The 25,556-nt window shown below is 45.2% G+C and overlaps 1 non-coding gene across 1 annotated transcript; it reads right to left on the reverse strand.

The window, feature by feature from the left end:
* Positions 1 to 12,565: 12,565 nt before the first annotated feature.
* Positions 12,566 to 12,703, reverse strand: LOC119935695. The gene has a single exon (XR_005453418.1). It is a non-coding gene; the product is annotated as a small nucleolar RNA SNORA7 (small nucleolar RNA).
* Between the last annotated feature and the right edge of the window lie 12,853 nt (positions 12,704 to 25,556).

Here is a 25,556-nt window from a genome sequence, read left to right on the forward strand (position 1 = left end):
ATGAGCCAGAACCCTGGGGAAAAGCTACACCCTCTTGGGCACAAGAACTCCTGCTGACAGCTCCAATTGGAGAAGAAAGTGGAGGTACCAGCCCCACACCCTTGTTATACGAGATGATTGATCACCCCCCCCCCCGCCAAATCCCCAATCCCATCGCCCCCACCCTACTCCAATTCATAACTCCTTCCTCCATGTACACACCTTTCCCCAAACTCTTCTCAGCTCATCTCTGGTGACAAACCGTCGTCATTTTCATGCTGTTGATGCTTTTTGAGAGTGGGAGAGAAGAGGAGGCTTTGGGGCAGGGGGTCTTGACACTATCTGGTGGGAGACCAGAGACCAGTGATCCCTAAGCTTTGACCCCACTGTTGGGTAGGGACCGTCTCTATATGTTGCCAACTTGTACTTCCCAAGCTCTTAGTACAGTGCTCTGCACACAGTAAGCGCTCAGTAAATACAATTGAATGAATGAATGAATCCCTTGGTTGGTTGGTTGAAGAGGAAGTGTGAGTGCCTAGAAAAGGAGCGTGTTTCCTTCAGCACCTCGCCCTCCTCACCCTGCTCTACCTATCCTGCCCAATCCTCCCAGGATTTTTATCAACTTGTACTTCCCAAGGGCTTAGTACAGTGCTCTGCACACAGTAAGCGCTCAATAAATACGATTGAATGAATGAATGAATCTTTTCAAACTCAGCCAATCAGTTGAAATGACCCTCAGGTCTTTTGTAGTAGACAGGACAACGGAAGAAGGAAGCGAGGAAGAAGAGCTGGATTCCTTTGCCCTTCCTATCTCACGGCTTCTGTTCTTCCTACTGGCGTCCTCCAACAGCAACCATCCCCGTGCTCATGACTGAAAACAGACATTTCTGAGACACAATCATTGACAGCGTTGATGAGCCGGACTGGAAAGAGTGCTCTTGATTATCCAGAGGCTGATGTTTGAGGCCTTGCCATCTCTGCGTCCTGCCACCTGCCTTTTCTCCATTTCCTGGCTTGAGGGAAAGGGGAGAAATGAAAATAAAGTAGTCACTCTTGCTCCCTTGGAACAGCACTGAGGAAAGGTCGGAAGAGGGAATAGATTGAAGCTACTGGCTGAAAGAACTGTGGTATTTATCAAGTGCTTACTGGGCCCCAAGTGCTGTACTAAGCACGGGAGGAGATAGAAAATAATTAGGTTGGATATAGTCCCTGTCCCACATGGAGTTCACAGTCAAAGCAGGACAAGAAAGAGGTATTGAATCCAAATTTTACAGATTAGGAAACTGAAGGCCAGGGAAGCTAAGTGACTTGTTCAAGGTCACACAGCAAGACAGTGGCAGAGGTGGGATTAGAACCCATTTCCTCAGAACCCAGTTCCTCTGATTCCCTGGCCCCTGCTTTTTACGCTAATGCCTCGCTGATTCTCTGAGGAATTTTTAACCAGACGAGAATTTCAGTTATCGACATTTTCACTTTTCACGGGTATAGAGAGTTGGTTTTTTTAACCAGCCAAACCATCGGCAATCTGATTAGGCTCTCCATGCCCGACTTCCTGACAGCCTTTTGTTTCTAGGTTTTATCCTGCTTTGTCAGGCTCTAGCGACTAATCCTTTCAATTTGAGGAGCCAGGTGCCTTCATTATCCTGTGGTTCACCCGCAAGGAAGTGCTTAAACCAATTCCTGCATTCCTCTCCACAATTCACTAACTAACTGCAAGGCCAGGTTACTATCTCTACCAAAAAGCAGAATGCATCTCTGCAGGATTTCCCTAACAGAGCCCAAGAAGCCACATGGGAATTGCAAAGCCTAATTCTAGACCACTGTCTTAAAAGAAAACGGGCGATGAATTAGGTAGTTTAGTGAAACTGCAGTTTTGGGAAAATAAACAAGCTCACAGGAGCCGATCAGATATCAGACCCCAACATGTTCTCTGAGATTACGTGATAAATATCAAAACCATCTTAAATTTTACTTAAGCATCAGCCTGAATTTGAAAGTCAAGGAAGGCAACTCTCACCTGATTTTTCCAGAGAACTGGTTGCCAGGGTCCTGGGCTGGATGGGACAATAATAATAATAATAATGGTGGTATTTGTTAAGCGCTTACTATGTGCAAAGCACTGTTCTATGTGCTGGGGGGGATACAAGGTGATCAGATTGTCCCACATGGGGCTCACAATCTTAATTCCCATTTTACTGATGAGGTAACTGAGGCCCAGAGAAGTGAAGTGACTTGCCCAAAGTCACACAGCTGACAATAGGTGGAGCTGGGATTTGAACCTATGACCTCTGACTCCAAAGCCCAATGGTCATACATAGTGTTTAAGCTAGTGCTCATAAGCATCTATAGAGAAGCAGCTTGACTCAGTGGAAAGAGCCCGGGCTTTGGAATCAGAGGTCATGGGTTCAAATCGCGGCTCTGCCGATTGTCAGCTGTGTGACTTTGGGCAAGTCACTTAACTTCTCTGGGCCTCAGTTACCTCATCTGTAAAATGGAGATTAAGACTGTGAGCCCCCTGTGGGACAACCTGATCACCTTGTAACCTCCCCAGTGCTTAGAACAGTGCTTTGCACATAGTAAGCGCTTAGTAAATGCCATCATTATTATTATATATAATTAAATTGACCTCCAAGGGCTCACCCGCTTCATCCTTACAACCCCAGGCCTCCAGGAGGAAAGTGGGAAGCTGCCAATCATCACATTTTACCAGTGACAAAATTGGCACGGGATAAACCAGAGTGAGATTGCAAAGAACCCAGGCTAATTCCTGATTCCAGATGAGGTGCTCTATCTAAACCAAGACCAAGCAAGCCTCAAGCCCTATTAAATTTCAAGGTGGGATTTTCCCAATGATTAACTGTTGGAGGTCAGAGAGAAAATCTGTCCACTTGTTTTATTTTCTGTCTGTCTCCTTCTTCTAGACTGTGAACCCGTTGTTGGGTAGGAACCGTCTCTATATGTTGCCGACTTGTACTTCCCAAGCGCTTAGTACAGTGCTCTGCACACAGTAAGCGCTCAATAAATACGATTGAAGGAATGAATGAAAAGTGGATGAAGGAGAAGGTGCAAACGTTTCTTGCTAAAGCATTCTTTTTTGTTCTTCACCCGGGGCTGAATCTGGCTGCACTTCGTGGAGAGAAATCCCTTGTAACTACAGAATTGGACCATCTATGGGTAATCCCAAAATCTGGTCTGAGCCAGCCAATGAACTAAATAGGTTTTCCACAGGATCCCATTTCCAACATCATTCCTGCCTAAACTGGACAGTGCTCTGCACACAGTAAGTGCTCAATAAATACGATTGAATGAATGAATCTAAGAGGCCAGAGCAAAGAAGAGGAGGGTGGCCCTATTAGCCCACTATTCAGAGGCTGTCTGACCTCAGTCAGATTTAACTGGAGACACAGGCAGTCCTTTAACAATAACAGTAATAACAATAATAATTATAGTATTTGTTAAGTGCTTATTATGTGCCAAGCACTGTTCTAAGCACTGTGGTAGTTACCAGGTAATCAGGTTGTCCCATGCGGGGCTCACAGTCTTAATCCCCATTTTACAGATGAGGGAACTGAGGCACAGAGAAGTGAAGTGACTTGTCCAAGGTCACACAGCAGACAAGTGGCAGAGCCAGGATTAGAACCCACGTCCTCTAACTCCCAAGCCCAGGCTCTTATAATAATAGTAATGATATCATTACTCCCTCATTGCTATTATTATTAAAGGACTGCCTATGTTTTCAGTTAAATCTGAGTGAGTCCACCAACTCTCCCAAACTTTTAGACTGTGAGCCCACTGTTGGGTAGGGACTGTCTCTATATGTTGCCAACTTGTACTTCCCAAGCGCTTAGTACAGTGCTCTGCACACAGTAAGTGCTCAATAAATACGATTGATTGATTGATTTAGCACACGGTAAGCACTCAATTAATGAAGCAGCATGGCCCAGTGACAAGAGCACGGCCTTGGGAGTCAGAGGATATGACTATCGTGTGACCTTGGGCAAATCTCTTCGCTGCTCTGGGCCTCAGTTACCTCATCTGGAAAATAGGGATTAAAACTGTGAGCCCCATGTGGGACAGGAACTGTGTCCAACCAGATTAGTAGGCATTTAACAAATACCATAATAAAATAAAGTGGCGGAACCAGGAGTAGAACCCAGGTCCTCCAAATCCCAGGCCCATGCTCTTTCCACAAAAAGATACTTAATAATATGTAGCATAACAGGGGCCCCTCCCAAGGTCTGTCCAACGACTTTACCATCTGTAGATGGGTAATATATCTCTACTTAGTCCCAAAGCTAAAATAGGCTGTAGGAGGATCCCGGCTGAATTCCCAGGGAGTCATCACTCTGGGGTAAAGATTTTATGCAGTGCAGAGTGGCATGCAAAGGAATGTTAGCTATGTCTGTGTCCTGAGGGGCCCGGCCTAGAGCGGTGGGTGTTTGATGGGCATTTCTGTCCTTATATCTGACAATTACTCTCCCCGGCTTTGAAGCCTTATTGAAGGCACATTGCCTCCAAGAGTTCTTCTCTAAGCCCTCTTTTCCTTTTCCTCAGCTCCCTTCTGCATTGCCCTGACTTACTCCTTTTTATTCATCCTCCTCCAAGCCCCCCAGCACGTATGTACGGATCTGTAATTTATTTATTTAGACAAATGTCCCTCTCTCCCTCTGGACTGTAAACCCATCGTGGGCAGGGAATCTGTCTGTTTATTATTCATTCATTCATTCATTCATTCAATCGTATTTATTGAGCGCTTACTGTGTGCAGAGTACTGTACTAAGTGCTTGGGAAGTACAAGTTGGGAACATATAGAGACGGTCCCTACCCAACAGTGGGATCACAGTCTAGAAGATTATCATACTATCATATCATATATCATATCATATTATCATAAGTACAAGATTATCATATTGTACTCTCCCAAGCACTCAGTATAGTGCTCAGCACCCAGTGAACACTCAATAAATAAAATTGACTGACTGCTCTCGATCATCTTCCATTCTTTCTTTAAGGTAGCCTCGAAGACAGTTTGCCTCCAAAGACTGTCTATGACCTTCAACCTTGGAGGGCTGGATTCTGTTATCAATCAATCAATCAATTGCATGTATTGAATACTTACCATTTACAGAGCACTGTAGTAAGCACTCGGGAGGGTACAATATAACTCTTCTACAACTGTTCTTGGAAATGAGCTGTCACCGATGATGGATCAGGCCATATGTCCTGTCCAGGGCTGTTCAGCAGAGCCGAGTTTACCATTCTGCAAGTCGTGACCTGCAAACAGAGTTAGCGGCTTCAGGTCAGAGCGAGGCTCGATCCGGTTCAGAAAAGCAGGTGTTCAGGTCACCGTGAAATACCTTTTGGGGTATGTCATGAATTGTGGATTAGCAAGCATTTATCTCACACACTCTGTCACTTCAAGCTGTCCACCAAGGACTCAGAAGGGTCAGAGGAAACCAACCAGCTTTGGCCAAAGAGGTCTTAGCCTAGTGTTTCGTTCCCTCCCCCAAATATAAACCTAGAAAAGCGCTCTTTGGAGGAGGGATGATGAAAACACCTTAATTAATCAAATTACTGCATGTGTCTTTCAAGTTTCAGATGTAGGGCAAACCGACATCTGAGTCCATTCATTCATTCAATTGTATTTATTGAGCGCTTACTGTGCGCAGAGCACTGGACTAAGCACTTGGGAAGTACAAGTTGGCAACATATAGAGACGGTCCCTACCCAACAGCGGGCTCACAGTCTAGAAGGGGGAGACAGAGAACAAAACAAAACATATTAACAAAATAAAATAAATAGAATAAATATGTACAAATAAAATACATAAATTCATTCATTCATTCATTCAATCGTATTTATTGAGCGCTTACTGTGCGCAGAGCACTGGACTAAGCGCTTGGGAAGTACAAGTTGGCAACATATAGAGACGGTCCCTACCCAACAGCGGGCTCACAGTCTAGAAGGGGGAGACAGAGAACAAAACAAAACATACTAACAAAATAAAATAAATAGAATAAATATGTACAAATAAAATAAATAAATTGCACCCAGTCCAACTTTAAAGAAGAAATACCAGATGTATTGAAGTCTGCTAGGTGCCTGCCTTTTTAAAACTATCATTTTTCCCCCCTGCCCCCACTCCACCACGCAGGAACCCGCAATTCTGCACTTAGCTGAGTTCCCAGTGGTGGTTTGGACTCACAGGTATTTTGGAGGGAGAAAAACACGCAAGACCTGAGCCAGGATGACAGGAGAAGTAGGTACCGAAATTAGCTAATGGTAGTAATTGTGGTATTAGTTAGATGCTTACCGTATGCCCAGAACTGCATTTGTTACAAGATGGACTCAGTCCCTTACCTGCATGGGGCCCACTGTCTAAGGGGGAGAGAGAATATATATTTTATCCCCATTTTACAAAAAAAGTAACCGAAGCACAGGGAAGTTGTGACTTGCCCAGGGTCACTCTATACCTCAGTTTCATCTATCTTAACACTGCCCTCTTGCCCTTTGTCTGACCTGGAATTCCCTCCTCCTCATATCTGCAGACCACCCCTCTCCTTTGTCTTCAAAGCCCTCCAAAAATCACACCTCCTGCAGGAGACCTCCCCTGACTAATCAATCAGAGGTGTTTACTGATAGCTAACTGTGCGCAGAACACTGAACTCACTACTTGGGAAAATACCAATACCAGTCATTGTGAGCAGAGAATGTCACTGTTTATTGTTGAATTGTACTTTCCCAAGCACTTAGGTACAGTGCTCTGCACACAGTAAGTGCTATTTGCCTCCCATTTGCCCTCATTCATTCATTCATTCATTCATTCAATCGTATTTATTGAGCGCTTACTGTTTGCAAAGCACTGTTCTAAGCACTTGGGTAAGTTCAATATAACAACAAATGGATGCATCGCCTATACACTTGGGTCCATAACCCTCAAGTACTCGATATTCACCCCATTCATTCATTCATTCAATCGTATTTATTGAGTGCTTACTGTGTGCAGAGCACGGTACTAAGTACTTGGGAGAGTACAATCCCGACTCCGCCAATTATCAGCTGTGTGACTTTGGGCAAGTCACTTGACTTCGCCGTGCCTCAGTTCCTTCATGTGTAAAATGGGAATTAAGACTGAGTCCCCCCGTGGGGCAACCTGATCACCTTGTAACCTCCCCAGTGCTTAGAACAGTGCTTTGCATATAGTAAGCACTTAATAAATGCCATCATCATTATTATTATTATTACAATATAACACCAGACACATTCTCTGCCCACGAGCTCACATCGACAGCATTTATATATATATACATATATATATACATATATATAAATATATATATAATTAGGCATATATATATATGCCTAATTTATTTTGATATCTGTCTCCCCCTCTGGTCTCTAAATTTCCTCAATATAATTCAATTCAATCGCATTTATTGAGCACTTACTGTGTGCAGAGCACTGTACCTAAATGCCTGGGAAAGTACAATTCAACAATAAACAGTGACATTCCCTGCTCACAACGACAGGTATTGTGTCTTCCTCCCCTGTTGTATTGCATTTTCTCAAGTAGTGAGTTCAGTGCTCTGCGCACAGCTATCAGTAAACACCCATGATTGATTAACAGGGGAGGAACCGGGATTAGAACCCAGGTCCTCTGTCTCCCAGGCCTGTGATCTTTCCATTAGGCCATCTGAGGCCTGGGGAAGAGCGAGATGTAGCCTGTAAAGTCCGTGTCATCTCACAGATTAGGCCTGTGTGTATCCTGCACCCAGCCCCGAACCTGCCTCCCCAAAAGGGAGTCCAGAAACAGTGTGAGGCAGTGTTGCCTAGCTAATAGAGCACGGGACTGGGAGTTTTATTATTATTATTATTATTATTATTATTATTATTATTATTATTATTATGGCATTTGTTAAGTGCTTACTATGTGCAGAGCACTGTTCTAAGCACTGGGGGGGGATGCAAGGTGATCAAGTTGTCCCACACGGGGCTCACAGTCTTAATCCCCATTTTACAGCTGAGGAAACTGAGGCACAGAGAAGTTAAGTGACTTGCCCAAGGTCACACAGCAGACGTGTGGTGGAGCCGGGATTCAAACCCATGACCTCTGACTGCAAAGCCCGGGCTCTTTCCACCGAGCCGCGCTGCTTCTCAATCCCGGCTCAGCCAATTAATAATAATAGTAATAATAATGATGGCATTTATTAAGCGCTTACTATGTGCAAAGCACGGTTCTAAGCGCTGGGGAGGTTACAAGGTGATCAGGTTGTCCCACGGGGGGCTCACAGTCTTCATCCCCATTTTACAGATGAGGTAACTGAGGCACAGAGAAGTTAAGAGACTTGCCCAAAGTCATCATCATCAATCGTATTTATTGAGTGCTTACTATGTGCAGAGCACTGTACTAAGCTCTTAAGTCACACAGCTGACAATTGGCGGAGGCAGGATTTGAACCCATGACCTCTGACTCCAAAGCCCGGGCTCTTTCCACTGAGCCACGCTGCTTCTCTAATTGCTTGCTGTGAGACTGTGGGCAAGTCATATCACTTTTCAGTCTCTCGATTTCCTCAACTGTAAAATGGAAATTAAATCTTACTCCTTCCTACTTATACTCTGGGCCCCATGTGGTACAAGGACTGTGTCCAACTTGTATCTATCCCAGTGCTTAGAACAGTGCCTGACACGTAGTAAGTGCTTAATAAATACCATAAAAAAGAAACATCTCCACAGCAGAAGGGCAGCAGAATGGCTCTAATGCTAGCCAGAGAGAGCGAGGAAGCATCCTGAAGGGAATCTGAGGAAATCTGAAGGGTCTCCATGTCCCTATGGAGGTACATATTTATTACTCTATTTATTTATTTATTTTACTTGTACATATCTATCCTATTTATTTTGTTTTGTTGGTATGTTTGGTTTTGTTCTCTGTCTCCCCCTTTTAGACTGTGAGCCCACTGTTGGGTAGGGACTGTCTCTATGTGTTGCCAATTTGTACTTACCAAGCGCTTAGTACAGTGCTCTGCACATAGTAAACGCTCAATAAATACGATTGATGATGATGATGATGATGATGATGACGTCCGCTGTTCACCTGTGATCTTCTTTTGTCTACGGTATTTGTTAAGGTCTTTGAGAGGGAATCTCACTGGACCTCGGGAACACGGTGTATCCCAGCTCAAATCAATCATATTTATTGAGCGCTTACTGTGTGCAGAGCACTGTACTAAGCGCTTGGGAAGTACAAGTTGGCAACATATAGAGACGAATGAAAATGGTCACTTCTAAGAATGATGGAAGTCAACCTTGAAAAGAACCAGTTGAGTTTAACTGGGTTTTTGAGTGTCGCCTGCTCCTTAGGCCTCAGGAAACTCTCTCTCAGAGCACTCACCCAGGACTGCTTCCCAGTTAAAATGGAATCGACCAAGGGCTCACCTAAAGCTGCAGTGATTATCACCTTTCTTCCAGAAGGAAGAAGCGGCATTTCCCAGTGGATGGAGCCTCGGAGTCAGAGGACCTGCGTTCTAGTTCTGCCGCTTGTCTGCTGTGTGACCTTGGGCAAATCACTTCATTTCTCTGTGCCTCAGTGACCTTCTTTGTAAAAGGTGGATTTAGATTGTGCGAGCTTCATGTGTCCCACCTGCGGGACTGTGTCCCACCTGATTAACTTGTCTCTGCCCCAGTGCTTAGTACAGTGCCTGGCACATAGTAAGCATTTAACCAGCACCATTAAAAAAAAATGTAACAAGAGATTCACATGGCTGCTAAAAGACCTTCTCATCAAACAAAAACTCCTCGCCATTGGCTTTAAAGTACTCATTCAACTTTGCTCCCTCCCACCTCACCTCGCTACTTTCCTCCTACAACCAAGCTCACACCATTCCTCTAAGTCTAACCTTCTCACTGTACCTCAATCTCATCTCTTGTACTTGTACTTCCCAAGCGCTTAGTACAGTGCTCTGCACACAGTAAGCCCTCAATAAATACGATTGATTGATTGATTGATCTCTCTCACCGCCCATCTCTAGCCCACCTCCTACCTCTGGTCAGGAACGCCCTCCCTCCTCATATAATAATACTAATAATAATGTTGGTATTTGTAAAGCACTTACTATGTGCCAAGCACTGTTCTAAGCGCTGGGGTAGATCCAAGGTAATCAGTTTGTCCCACGTGGGGCTCACAGTCTTCATCCTCATTTTACAGATGAGGGAACTGAGGCCCAGAGAAGTGAAGTGACTTGCGCAAAGTCACACAGCTGACAAGTGGTGGAGCCGGAATTTGAATCCATGACCTCTGGCTCAAAGCCCGTGCTCTTTCCACTGAGCCACAATATAATAATAATAATAATAATGGATGGCATTTGTTCAGCGTTTACTATGTGCAAAGCACTGTTCTAAACGCTGGGGGGGATGCAAGGTGATCAGATTGTCCCGCATGGGGCTCACAGTCCTCATCCCCATTTTACAGATGAGGTAACTGAGGCACAGAGAAGTTAAGTGGCTTGCCCAAGGTCACGCAGCTGACAAGTGGCTGCGGTGGGATATGAACCCATGACCTCTGACTCCCAAGCCCAAGCTCCTTCCATTGAGCCATACTGCTTCCCTGAGAATTATCCGACTGATAAATGCCCTCCCTTATTTCAAAGCCTTACTGAAGGCCCATCTCCTCCAAGAAGCCTTCCCTGACTAAGCCCTCCTCTCCTCTTCTCCCGCTCCCTTCTGCATCACCCTGACTTGCTCCCTTCACTCATTTTTCCTCCCATCCCCACGGCACTTATGTACATACCTGAAATTTATTTCTTTATTTATGTACATTAATGCCTGTCTCCCCCTTTAGGCTGTGAGCTTGCTGTGAGCAGAGAGGATGTCTGTTGTTGCATCGTACTCTCCCAAGCGCTTAGTACAGTGCTCTGCACACAGCAAGCACTCAATAAATATGATTGAATGAATTGGGCAGCCAGCACAGTCATTGCTGGATTACAATGATTTCAGCAAAATCTAATTTGGAAGAGATAATGATAATTATTGTATTTGTTAAGCACTTACTATGTGCCAGGCACCGTACTAAGCACTGGGGTGGACACAAGCAAATCGGGTTGGACACATTCCCTGTCCTGCATGGGGCTCATAGTCTTAATCTCTGTTTTACAGATGGGGTAACTGAGGCACAGAGAAGTGACTTGCCCAAGGCCACAGCAGACAAGCAGCAGAGTCAGGATTAGAATCCATGACCTTTTGACCCCCAAGACCGTGGTGCTCTATTCATTACACCATGCTGTGAAAGTTACTTTTGACAAATTTGGATCTATTATAAAGCTCTCAGTAGTTGACACGAATTCCCTAACAATAATAAATACCTTTACACCGAATATTGATGTTTCTGCATTTTACACTGACTTAACCCCTATTTCCTGTTCCTGGGAGGGTTTTAGTGGGATACTTCATTGGAGAAGATTATGATTTAATCCCTAAGGCTCCTTTATATTACCTTTTTCTTACTCTAATGTCTTTCCAGCCATTAACAATTCCCCGGTAATTCATGAAAGTGACGAGATGTTTGAAGCCAAAAAGGCTCACATTGAAAATTACAAATTAACTTTTTCCGAGTCACCGGGAAAGTTCAGGCACCATCTGACTTTGGAAAGTAAATCAGAGCGTAGCAACCGAAATCAACTGGTTGTAGCACAGACCTTGACTCCAGGTCACACGAATTAAATCATGGTTGTGAGGTCTACAAGAGCTCCCAAACTCTGTACTTTGATACTTGGGTAACTTACTTTTCTGCTAAATTGCCAAGAAATGTGAGTGACCGATTCAGTCTCGGGTTGTACATGACTGTGTGACGTTGCGGCAAGCTCAGAAGTCTGGGAGTCAAGAGACAGCATCATCATCCATCGTATTTATTGAGCGCTTACTGTGTACTGAGCACTGTACTAAGCGCTTGGGAAGAACAAGTTGGCAACCTAGACATAGGTTTTAGCCTCAATTTTGCGATTGGTCTTCTGCGTGTGACTTCAGACAAATGACTGGATCTCTCTATGAAGGTAGTAACGTTTGGCTCACCCTACTTCACACAGGGATATTGTCTTGACTTACGCAGTCAAATTGCTTCCGACCCATAGCGACTCCATGGACACATCTCTCCCAGAACACCCCACCTCCAACTGTAATCGTTCTGGCAGTGGATCCAGAGAGTTTTCTTGGTAAAAATACAGAAGTGGTTTACCATTGCTTCCTTCTGCACAGTAAGAATAAGAATAATATTAATGATGGCATTTATATAGCACTTACTATGTGCAAAGCACCGTTCTAAGCGCTGGGGAGGTTACAAGGTGATCGGGTTGTTCCACAGGGGGCTCACAGTCTTAATCCCCATTTTATAGATGAGGTAACTGAGGCCCAGAGAAGTGAAGTGACTTGGCCAAAGTCACACAGCTGACAATTGGCGGAGCTGGGATTTGAACCCATGACCTCTGATTCCAGAGCCCAGGCTCTTTCCACTGAGCCACGCTCCTTCCCCATGAGTAAACATGAGTCTCCGCCCTCAACTCTCTCGCGTGCCACTACTGCCCATCACAGGTGAGTTTTGACATGTAGCCGATGGCCTTCCACTCGCTAGCCACTGGCCAAGCTAGGAATGGAATGGGCAGGCCCCTGCTTGACTCTCCCTCTCTCATCCGAGACTGATAGAGGACTGGAAACTCTCCAGATGCCATTCTGAGAAGGGTCATAGGGATATTATGAGGATAGAATTAAATAATAATAATAATAATGGCATTTTTTAAGCACTTACTATGTGCAAAGCACTGTTCTAAGCGCTGGGGAGGTTACAAGGTGATCAGGTTTTTCCACGGGGGTGCTCACAGTCTTAATCCCCATTTTACAGATCAGGGAACTGAGGCCCAGAGAAGTGAAGTGACTTGCCCAAAGTCACACAGCTGACAATACGAAAGCGTTTTGGAGTAAACTGAAGTGTTTCGCAAACACAAATTAGCTCCAGCGCCATCAAAATCATCATCATCTCCATGGCAAACTGAAGGTGATGATTTTGCTAACCAAATGAATCCCCAAATTTGACAAGACTGGATTTGAGAAGCAGCATGGCCTAGGGGAAAGAGCATGGGCCCGGGAATCAGAGGACCTGGATACTAATCCTGGCTCTGCCAATTATGTGCTGTGTGACCTTGGGCAAGTCACTTCTCTGTGCCTCAGATTCCTTAACTGTAAAATGGGGAATAAATCCTACTCCCTCCTACTTAGACTGTGAGCCTCATATGGAACAGGGACTGTGTCCAACCTGATTAACTTGTATCTGATTAACCTGAGGAGCAGTGTGCTTAGTGGAAAGAGCACAGGCCTAGGAATCAGAGGACCTGGGTTCTAATCCTGGTTCTGCCACCTGCTTGCTGCGTGACCTTGGGCAAATCACTTAACTTCTCTGTGCCTCAGTTACCTCGTCCGTAAAATAGGGATTAAGACTGTGATCCCCATGTGGAACAGGGACTGTGTCCAACCTGATTTGCTTGTATCTATGCCAGAGCTTACTACAGTGCCTGGTACATACTAAGCACTTCACAAATACCACAATTATTACCTATTCCAAAGCTCAGAACAGTACTTGACACATAATAAATGCTCAACAATAATAATAATAATAATAGCATTTATTAAATGCTTACTGTGTGCAAAGCACTGTTCTAAGCACTGGGGAAGTTACAAGGTGATCAGTTTGTCCCACGGGGGGCTCACAGTCTTCATCCCCATTTTACAGATGAGGGAACTGAGGCCCAGAGAAGTGAAGTGACTTGCCCGAAGTCACACAGCTGGCAGTTGACAGAGCCAGGATTTGAACCCATGACCTCGGACTCCAAAGCCCGGGCTCTTTCCACTGAGCCACGCTGCTTCTCTATAATAATAATAATAATAATAATAATAATAGCACTTATTAAGCACTTACTATGTGCAAAGCACTGTTCTAAGCACTGGGGAGGTTACAAGGTGATCAGGTTGTCCCATGGGGGCTCACAGTCTTAATCTCCATTTTACAGATGAGGTAACAGGCACAGAGAAGTGAAGTGACTCGCCCAAAGTCACACAGCTGGCAATTGGCAGAGCCGGGATTTGAACCCATGACCTCTGACTCCAAAGCCTGGGTTATTTCCACTGAGCCACGCTGTTTCTCTATAATAATAATAATAATAAGCACTCAAAGTCTAAAATCAGAATGCTAGGCTCATTTCTGATCATGACTTAACCTACTGCAGATTCCTCTTCCTTCAGAACCTCATAGAAGAATGCTGGTTTGGGGAAATTGGTCAGAAGCACCCCCAGAAATGCAGTGATGATGATGGTATTTGTTAAGCGCTTACTACGTGCCAAACACTGTTCTAAGCGCTGAGGTAGATACAAGGCAATGAGATTGTCCCACGTGGGACTCAGAGTCTTAATCCCCATTTTACAGATGAGGTAACTGGGGCACAGAGAAGTTAAGTGCCTTTTCCAAGGTCACACAGCAGACAAATGGCAGATTTGGGATTAGAACCCACATCCTCTGACTCCCAAGCCCTTGTTCTTACCACTAAGCCACACTGCTTCTCAGTGGGTAGAGAGTGATGATAGAATGACAAATGACACAGCAGACAAGATACAGTAAATGAGGAAGTAACTTGTCCTAAGGGAAAGAGCAAGGGCCAGGGACCTGATTTCTAATCCCAGCTTTGGCACTTGCCTGCCTGGCGACCTTGGGAAGGTCACAACTTCCCTGGGCCTCAATTTCTTCATCTATTAAATGGGAATTTAACACATAATAATAATAATGATGATGATAATAATAATAGTACTTGTTAAGCTTACTATGTGCCAAACACTATTCTAAACCCTGGGGAAGATACAAGTTAATTAGGTTGGACACAGTCCTTGTCTCCCATCTCTGTCCCCCATGGGGCTCACGCTCTTTAATCCCCATTTTACAGATGGGGTAACTGCTGCTAACCTTCTCGCTGTACCTCGTTCTCTCCTGTCCCGCCATCGACCACCGGCCCACATCCTCCCCATGGCCCGGAATGCCCTCCCTCCGCACATCCGCCAAGCTAGCTCTCTTCCTCCCTTCAAAGCCCTACTGGGAGCTCACCTCCTCCAGGAGGCCTTCCCACACTGAGCCCCCTTTTTCCTCTCCTCCTCCCCATCCCCCCCAACCCTACCTCCTTCCTCTCCCCATAGCACCTGTATATATGTTTGTACAGATTTATTACTCTATTGATTTTACTTGTACATATTTACAATTCTATTTATTTTGTTAATGATGTGCATCTAGCTTTATTTCTATTTATTCTGATGACTTGACACCTGTCCACATGTTTTGTTTCGTTGTCTGTCTCCCCCTTCTAGACTGTGAGCCCGTTGTTGGGTAGGGGCCGTCTCTACATGTTGCCAACCTGTACTTCCCAAGCTCTTAGTACAGTGCGCTGCACACAGTAAGCGTTCAATACATACGATTGAATGAATTAATTAATTAGGCCCAGAGAAGTGAAGTGAGTTGCCCAAGTCATGAGAGGTGGTGGAGAGATTAGCGAAATCAAAGTACAGTGCGAAGGTTAGCATTAGATCAATCAATCAATCATATTTATTGAGCGCTTACTGTGTGCAGAGCACTGTACTAAGCGCTTGGGAAGTACAAGTTGGCGACATATAGAGACGGTCCCTACCCAACAGTGGGCGAAATGTGAGGGTTGGGAGGACCTCTTGGAGGAGATGGGACTGACCTTAATAATACTTTAAAGAGGGGAGGGTGGTGGTCTGGGGTATAGAGAGGGGAAATGAGTTCCAGGCTAGGGAGAGGACATGGGAAAGGGTTTGAGGGCCAGATAAAGGAGATTGGGGCACAACTGGAGGTAGAGGAGCAGAGTGTGCAGGCCGAGCTGTAGTAGATCAGTCAGTAAATTGGGTGCTTTCTGTGGGTAGAATCCTTTCTGGATGCCTAATGGATGCAGAGCATAGTATTTGGTCCTTATTATGTACAGGTTTCTGTACAAACCAAGTCCGCCCTGGAGGAGTTTACAATGTCATGGGGGAGAGAAGCACCCTGGAGGAGTTTACAATGTCATGGGGGAGAGAAGCAGGCCCAGATTTCCGACAGATGAGAGGGACAAAACTAAGAACAGGGACAAGAGTAAGAACAGAGATACAATGGTAAGGAAGAAAGTAAGCCAGTGATGATGATCATCATCATGATGATATTTTTTAAGCTCTTACTATGTGCCAAGCGCTGTTCTAAGCGCTGAGGTAGATACAAGGTGATCAGGTTATCCCACGTGGGGCTCACAGTCTTAATCCCCATTTTCCAGATGTGATAACTGAGGCCCAGAGAAGTGAAGTGCCTGGCCCAAAGTCACACAGCTGACAAGCAGCAGAGCTGGGGTATGAACCCATGACCTCTGACTCACAAGGCCGGGCTCTTTCCGCTAGCCACGCTCCTTCTAGATTAGATTAGATTAGAATAGATTAGATTAGATTAATCAGTGACTAATCTAGATAAAGACACGCACACATAGAGCTATACGGAAGGGCTGAGATAGATACAGGAATACATGATGGGTGGATGGTCTCCTGGTAGAGTAGCTTTTAGGATGACTTTGAAGGTGGGGAGGGATGTGTCCTGGTGGATATGATTGAGGTGGGAGAGAATTTCAAGCAAGGGGAAAGGCACGGACATTGGGTTGGAGACAGAGGAGCCAGAGCAAAATCTAGTTAAAAGACTTCCTTGGGAGGGAAAAACAGTGCAAACTGGGACAGAGAAAAGTAAACTGGGGCAGCAGGGTTGCAGTTTCTTAAAATCTCCTTCCTAATGTAGCTCCCCTTAACTGGAGGGGCAAATGGTGATCCCTTTTGCAGGTTTACCTAGGAAGAATACTCCTGTTATTATTAGTATTTTCATTCAATTGTATTTATTGAGTGCTTACTGTTGCATAGGAAGAATACTCCTGTTATTATTATTTTCATTCAATTGTATTTATTGAGCGCTTACTGTGTGCAGAGCACTGTACTAAGCACTTAGGAAGTCCAAGTTGGCAACATATAGAGACGGTCCCTACCCAACAGTGGGCTCACCGTCTAGAGGGGGGAGACAGAGAACAAAACAAAACATATTAACAAAATAAAATAAATAGAATAAATATGTACAAATAAAATAGAGTAATAAATATGTACAAACATATATACATATATACAGGTGCTGTGGGGAGGGGAAGGAGGTAAGGCGGGGGGGGGGGATGGGGAGCCGGTGGAGGGGGAGAGGAAGGAGGGCACACAGTCAATATTGGTGATAAAAGTAATGTCTTTTGCCAGGCTTCTTAAATGGGGTTTCAGGTCGGTTGTCCCCTCAGAAGCAGGCATCCTGGTAAATTTCCCCAAGACTCATAAAGCTTGAAAGAGCACAGGCCTAGGAGTCAGAAGGACCTGGGTTCTAATCCCGGCTCTGCCACTCGTCCGCTGTGTGACCTTGGACGGGTCAGTTAACTTCACTGTGGCTCAGTTTCCTTCTCCGCAAAACGGTTTTTCACCTCCACTTCATAAGCCCCACGTGGGGCCAGAGACTGTGTCCAACATTATCTTGTACCTACCCCAGTTCTTAGAACAGGGGTTATTACCTAATAAACCCTTAACAAATAATAGCATTGTTGTTATTAAAGCTCGGGTAAACCAGTAATATCAGGAGTGTCATGTCTATGGGCTATGGCCGGCTGGCATTCCTAACGGACTGGATCACGTCCAACCAAGTTGGATGCAGCCAGCTTCAATTCCTTTCAGGGGAATGGCAGGAGCTGTAATCCTAGCTGGAAAAGAAATCTCCGAGCGCCTGGCTGTTCACGACTACCAGGGTGTTTTAACTTGATACTGAGTGAGTGCCCAAATCCTGGCCTGGAAGCCTCGGTGGGGACGAGAGGGAAGGACACACTGAATCCTCCAAATTAGAAAAACAGAGGCAGATGGGCAACCTCTGACGGTTCCGGGGGAGTGAGGAAACGTGAACTGAACGTTTTTGTAGAAAAATGATCCAGGCAGCAGAGTGAAGTACGGACTGGAGCGGGGAGAGACAGGAGGCAGGGAGGTCTGCAAGAAAGTTGATACAGTAATCAAGGCTGGTAACGTGGTAGCAGTTTGAATGGTGAGGAAAAGACAGATTTTAGAGGGAAAGACACACTTGAAGCTTGAAAGAGGACAGGCCTTGGAGTCAGAAGGACCTGGGATCTAATCCCGGCTCTGCCACTCATCCGCTGTGTGACTTTGGACAAGTCAGTTAACTTCACTGTGGCTCAGCTTCCTTTTCTGCAAAACGGTTTTTCACCTCCACTTCATAAGCCCCACGTGGGGCCAGAGACTGTGTCCAACAATATCTTGTAACTACCCCAGTTCTTAGAACAGGGGTTATTACCAACTAAGCCCATAACAAATAATAATAATAATGATGGCATTTGTTAAATGCTTACTATGTGCAAAGCACTGTTCTAAGCACTGGGGGGGATACAAGGTGATCAGGTTGTCCCACGTGGGGCTCACAGTCTTAATCCCCATTTTACAGATGAGGTAACTGAGGCTCCGAGAAGTTAAGTGACTTGCCCAAGGTCACACAGCAGACATGTGGTGCAGTCGGGATTCGAACCCCAGACCTCTGACTCCAAAGCCCGGGCTCTTTCCACTGAGCCACGCTGCTTCTCAATAATAATAAAAATAATAGCATTGGCCTGGAAGCTTTGGTGGGGAAGAGAAGGAAGGACGCACTGAATCCTCCAAATTAGAAAAACAGAGGAGACTGAAACCTTTAAGAATTCAAACCTTCTTTTGAGAAATGTTTTCCACAGATCCAAATCCCTTTTCCTTTTCAGCAGTTTCCACCCTGGGTTATTTACCTTGTGAAATAATAAATGGGCCCTCCCCAGGACCACACACCATAATAAGGCAAAGTGGCTGGAGGAAACTGTTAAAATGCAGCGTTGATTTAAAACTGGATTAGATCCCAATTTTGTTCCCTTTCAGCACCAGGAGAAACATTTCCCAAAAGTTAACAAAATATTTTTAATCAGTCTTGGGTCTTTGGAGAAGCGTTTGTTTAGTCCTATAGAGGTGTCGATATTGAAAAAACCCTCACTACATCCCAATCACTTAATAATGATTGTGGCACTTGTTAAGCACTTACTATGCGCCGAGAACTGTACTAAGTGCTGGGGTTGTTACAAGATCATCAGGTTAGACACAATAGAGAAGCAGTGTGGCTCAGTGGAAAGAGCCCAGGCTTTGGAGTCAGATGTCATGAGTTCAAATCCCAGCTCTGCCAATTGTCGGCTGTGTGACTTTGGCCAAGTCACTTAACTTCTCTGTGCCTCAGTTCCCTCGTCTGTAAAATGGGGGTTAAGACTGTGAGCCTCACATGGGACAACCTGATCACCTTGTATCCCCCCAGTGCTTAGAACAGTGCTTTGCACATAGTAAGTGCTTAACAAATACTGTCATTATTATTATTATTATTATTATTAATCCCTGTCCCACATGGGGCTCACAGCCTACATAGAATTTAATTCCCATTTTACAGATGAGAAAACTGAGGCTCAGAGAAGTTAAGTGACTTGCCCAAGGTCACACAGCAGACAAGTGGCAGAAGTGGGATTAGAACCCAGGTCCTTCTGGCTACCTTGCTCTTCCCATTAGGCCACCAGGAAACGCTATAATTGGCACAGTAGCATTGGCTGTGACAGCTGTCAGTCAATTATATTTATTGAGCACTTACTGTGTGCAGAGCACTGTACTAAGCACTTGGGAGAGTACAGTACTACAATACAACAGATACATTCCCTGCCCACAAGTCGAAGAAGTCATATCATCATCGTTATCATCATCATCAATAGTATTTATTGAGCATTTACTGTATGCAGAGCACTGTACTAATCAATCATTGGTATTTATTGAGCACTTACTGTATGCAAAGCACTGTTCTGTTTGGGAGAGTACAGTGAAATAGAGTTGGTGGACACGTTCCCTGCCACGACAAGCTTACAGTCTCTGCCGGAGAAAAATCAATAGATGCTCCAGAAAAATATTTTTCATCACTCGCCTCTGCTCGTACTAGATAGTAAGCTCCCAAGGGGGAAGAAATTGTGTTTACTGACTCTATTGTAAGCTCCAAAAGGGGGAAGAAATTGTGTTTACTGACTCTATTGTCCTCTTCCAGTGCTTAATAGAGTGCTCTGCACAAAACAAGTGCTTATTTTTAATAAGCAAAAAAGTGACCTTTCTCTTTCTTGGCTCCTTATCCTCCATGCAAGCTGGCTCTGGAACAACTTGTATTTTCTAAGTTCACTCTCCCCACCTTCAAAGCCTTATTGAAGGCACATCTCCCCCGAGAGGCCTTCCCCAAGCCTTCATTTCCTCTTCTCCCACTCCCTTCTGTGTCACCCTTGCACTTGGGTTTGCTCCCTTTATTCACTCTTCCCTCACCCCACAGCACTTATGTCCATATTCATCAATTATTAATTTCTATTAATGTCTGTCTCCCACTCTTGACTGTAAGCTCGTTGTGGGCAAGGATCTTGTCTACCACCTCTGTCATATCGTACTCTCCCAAGAGCTTGGAACCATGTTCTGCACACAGTAAGGCATCAATACTTACGATTGATTGACTGACTGATGTGATTCTAAAATTCTGCCTGTAGCCTTTGGAAGGGTTTAGTGGACGATAGCTTTCTCTCATGGAGCCCGGAGAGAGAGCCCCATGATTTCATCCGGCCCTGTTGCAGCTGTCCCACGCCACTGGACACATGATCAGCAGTGAGGTTAGAACTGAGAGGCTTCAGGGCACATTTCTGGGCATCAGTACACAGTGCCACGTGTCCGGTCCCGGAGGCCGGGCATTCCCTGCATTCTCAGGCCGGAGACTCTGAGTCTGGACTTCTAGACTGTGAGCCCGTTGTTGGGTAGGGACCGTCTCTATATGTTGCCGACTTGTACTTCCCAAGTGCTTAGTACAGTGCTCTGCACACAGTGTGCACTCAGTAAATACGATTGAATGAATGAATGAATGGAGTCACCATTTGAGGAGGTGGTGACTGTGGCCTGAGGTGGCTACGCTCTCCTCTGCTCCTTCTTCACCTTGTAACCCCCCAGCGCTTAGAACAGTGCTTTGCACATAGTAAGCGCTTAATAAATGCCATTATTATTATTATTATTATTATTTTTGTTATTATTATTATTCTGAGTCCTGTTTGTCTAACTGGAATTTGAAGAGAGATACAAGAAAGCCCCCCAGACTCCCTGCCGGTCAGGAGGGTTAGCTTATACAAGCTTTATAAAGTTAAAAATTTTAACTTTTATAAGTTAAACCCCCTGAATAATGCTATAATTTTTCCCCCCTGAGTGGACCCTCGAGGGCCTGTCTGATTGGCCTTAGACAGCAGAAGCAGTGTGGCCTAGTGGATAGAGCATCAGCCTAGGAGTCAGAAGGACCTGGGTTCTAATCCCACATCCGCCACTTGTCTGCTGGGTGACTTTGGGAGAGTCACTTCACTTCTCAGTGCCTCAGTTACCTCATCTGTAAAATGGAGATTAAGACTCGGAGCCTGATGCAAGACAGGAACTGTGTCTAACCTGATTTGCCTGTATCTGCCCCAGTGCTTAGTACAATGCCTGGCACAAAGAAACGCTTAACACATAGCACAACTATTATTACCATGTCCTGGGCCATTCAAGGCTGGAAAGGATGGGGACATTTATGGACTCACTTTGATGACAATGCTAAGGTTGAGGAGTCGAGATGCCTGGTTCAGTTTCCACAGCAACCCAGGGATTGGTAGTGTCCACTTTGGCTGTCTCTAGAGCTTCTCAAGGAACCCACCTCAAACAACTTCACTGTATCCCTTGTTAGAAATGGGGTTATTGAGTCATACTTAGATTTATATTAGCTTTATGATGAAAAGAATGTTGCCATTCTCTTTCCCAAAAAAAGCAAGAAATTCATTCATTCACTCAATCGTATTTACTGAGCGCTTACTGTGCGCAGAGCACTGTACTAAGCGCTTGGGAAGTACAAGTTGGCAACATATAGAGACGGTCCCTACCCAACAGTGGGCTCACAGTCTAGAAATGTGGCATGGCCTAGCTGAAAGAGCACAAGACTTGATCTAAGAGACCTGAGTTCTAGTCCTGTCTCTGCCACTCACCTACTGTGTGTTACTGTGGGTAAATCACTTAACTTCTCTGTGCTTCAGTTTCCTTAACTGTAAACTGAGAATTAGATGCTTATTCTCCCTCTTGCTTAGACTGTGAACCCTGTGTGGGACAGGGACTATGTCTGATCCGACCATATCGTGTTTATCCCCACACTTAGCACAGTGCTTGGCACAACGACAGTTCTTAACAAACGCCTCAGTTATTATTATCATAAGAGCTTGGATCAGGATTTCTGGGTCTAAAGTCAGGTCCCTCTAAAGCGCTGAAAACATCAAGGAGAATCAAACGAAAATCTAGTTTGGGGAGTGATTATGTTGGCAGAACATTCTCCCAGAGTGTAATGGAGTACTGAAATATACAGCAGTCTGGCAAAAAAGGACACCAATTTTCATCTGACCACGGAAGGTGCTGAAGGTTGCTTTGGTTCCAGAGGATGAAGAAGTGACTTGAGGGCTGGAGTTACATTTTCCCCACCACCACTCCAACCCTAGGCTCCTACGCACTAGGCCCCACCCTGGAAGCAAGACCAAAGTGAGAGTAAAGCGGGAGAGATTGGGGGTGAAGAGTTCCCAACTCGTTCTCTTCCCCAATTCCCGGCCACTCCTGACCCCTTCCTTTTCCGAATCCTAGTTATCCCTAACCCTTTCTGCATCACCCTTACTCATCCCCCTTTCCAGCCCCACAGCATTTATGTACATATCTGTCATATCACCTCCTTCTCTCCCAAACTCCTCCCTGCTGCTACCTCTGGCCCCTTGTCCCCACTAACTCCTTCCCCCTTCTAGACCGTGAGCCCGTTGTTGGGTAGGGACCGTCTCTATATGTTGCTGACTTGTGCTTAGTACAGTGCTCTGCACACGGTAAGCGCTCAATAAATACGATTGAATGAATGAATGAATTTATTTATTTACATCAAAGTCTGTCTCCCCTTCTAGGCTGTGCGCTCATTGTGGGCAGGGAAGGTGTCTGTATATTGTTGTATTGTGCTCTCCCAAGTGCTTAGTACAGTGCTCTGTATGCAATGTGTTCAATAAATACAACTGGAAACGAGGAACTGGGGGGAGGAATGGGTCAGTGGTTTCAGGGGACAAGTGAAGAGCACAGAGTTCAACTACACAAAGGTGGGAAAAGGAAGAAGGTCTGACATCTTTCCCACATTTCCCTTCCTTCTCTGGTCTCTTGTTGGCTTCATGCCCCTACTCCTCCTCCCAACCACCTGATCCCTATCTACGTCTCTCTTTCCAATCACTTATTCATTCATTTGATCATATTCATTGAGCACTTCCCGTGTGCAGAGCACTGTACTAGGCATGTGGGAGAGTACGATATAACAATACACAGACACATGCCCTGCCCACAGTGAGCTTACAGTCTAAGAGAAGCAGCGTGGCTCAGTGGAAAGAGCCCGGGCTTTGGAGTCAGAGGTCATGGGTTTAAATCCCGGCTCCGCCACTTGTCGGCTGTGTGACTTTGGGCAAGTCACTTAACTTCTCTGTACCTCAGTTACCTCATCTGTAAAATGGGGATTAAGGCTGGGAGCCCCCGTGACACAACCTCACCACCTTGTAACATCCTCAGCGCTTAGAACAGTGCTTTGCACATAATAAGCACTTAATAAATGCCATCATCATTATTATTATTATTAAACGGACTGGTAGTCACAGCAAGATTACAGGCCCAAATGGTCAAGTCAAGGTTGGTGATAGCACTCTGGTGGGTATGATGCTTGATTTAATAATAATAATAATAATGATGATAGCATTTATTAAGCACTTACTATGTGCAAAGCACTGTACTAAGTGCTGGGGAGGTTACAAGGCGATGAGGTTGTCCCACGGGGGGGCTCACAGTCTTAATACCCATTTTACAGACGTGGGAACTGAGGCCCAGAGAAGTGAAGTGACGTGTCCAAAGTCACAGAGCAGACAAGTGGTGGGGCCGGCATTTGAACCCATGACCTCTGACTCCAAAGCCCGGGCTATTTCCACTGAGCCATGCTGCTTCTCTGTAGAGATTTCTACCTCTTCTCCAAGACTAACAAGGGCAAGACAAGCTACAGGCTGATGGCAGTCTTGGGTTCATTCACTCATTCAATCAGATTTACTGAGCACTTACTGTGTGCAGAGCACTGTACTAAGCACTTGGAAAGTACAATTCTGCAACAAATAGAGACAATCCCTGCCCACAATAGGCTCACAGTCTAAAAGGAAAGAGACAGACATCGATTCTCTTTCCACAGCATTCCATAGATTGGGAGGCTCCATCTTGGTGGTTATCAAAGACCTTCCGGAGGGCATTCTTGGTGGAACATGCAACCCTACAATCCTTAATCCCGGGTTATACTGTTATAATAATAATAATAATGGCATTTATTAAGCACTTACTATGCGCAAAGCACTGTTCTAAGTGCCAGGGAGGTTACAAGGTGATCAGGTTGTCCCACGGGGGCTCACAGTCTTAATCCCCATTTTACAGATAAGGGAACTGAGGCCCAGAGAAGTGAAGTGACTTGCCCAAAGTCACACAGCTGACAATTGGCAGAGCTGGGATTTGAACCCATGACCTCTGACTCCAAAGCCCGGGCTCTTTCCACTGAGCCACGCTGCTTATTTGCTTTACCCTTTATTAGTGACTACTTCATGCTACCCTTGAACTCTGTCAATATGATTTCATCCTAGCCTTCTTGAGGAGAAAGAGCAGCTCAGAGAGAATAAAAGTAAGAGCAGCTTGGAGAGATTAAATGACTTTGCTGAGGAGAAACCTCAGCCAGTAGCGGAGCTGGGCCTGGATCCTGAAGACTTCTCCTCGCTATAATAGACGCTAAGCTGGGCCTGGATCCTGAAGACTTCTCCTCGTTATAATAGACGTTAACTCAGAACTAAATGCGTCAAAGTCTCTTGAGGGAGTAGAAAGTCCCAGTGGCTGAGCAAAATCATGTTTGACTTTTTTGGGTTGGACTTGACCCAGTTGGGCTGGTTATTCAATTTGCCTCAGTCTGGCTAATGAATGTACAGATGCTTGGCTTTCCAAAATCCCGATCCAAAGGACAGCCTCTTGGCTGGGTCTTGGAAAATGCTTCAGTTGGAGGTGGGAATGGAAATGTGTTGGAAGGGCAGTGCTTGGCAGTGGTTAGGGTAGGGGGGTGCCAAAGAAGATTCTGCCATGATTGGACCTCCTTTCTTGAAGCTGAATTGACACTGCAGAATTACCTATTCCCAGAGTTTGGGAATACCAGCTTTCCCTAGGCTCAACCTACTCCCAACTCTCCCCTTAACTCACACAAACCATGAGCCAACAGGATCTCCACGACCCCTAGTCTATCAATTTTTTTTATGGTATCTTATTAAGCACTTACTATGTGCCAG

Source organism: Tachyglossus aculeatus, chromosome 1 (genome assembly GCF_015852505.1).
Source record: "Tachyglossus aculeatus isolate mTacAcu1 chromosome 1, mTacAcu1.pri, whole genome shotgun sequence".
In the NCBI taxonomy this organism is placed as follows: domain Eukaryota; kingdom Metazoa; phylum Chordata; class Mammalia; order Monotremata; family Tachyglossidae; genus Tachyglossus; species Tachyglossus aculeatus.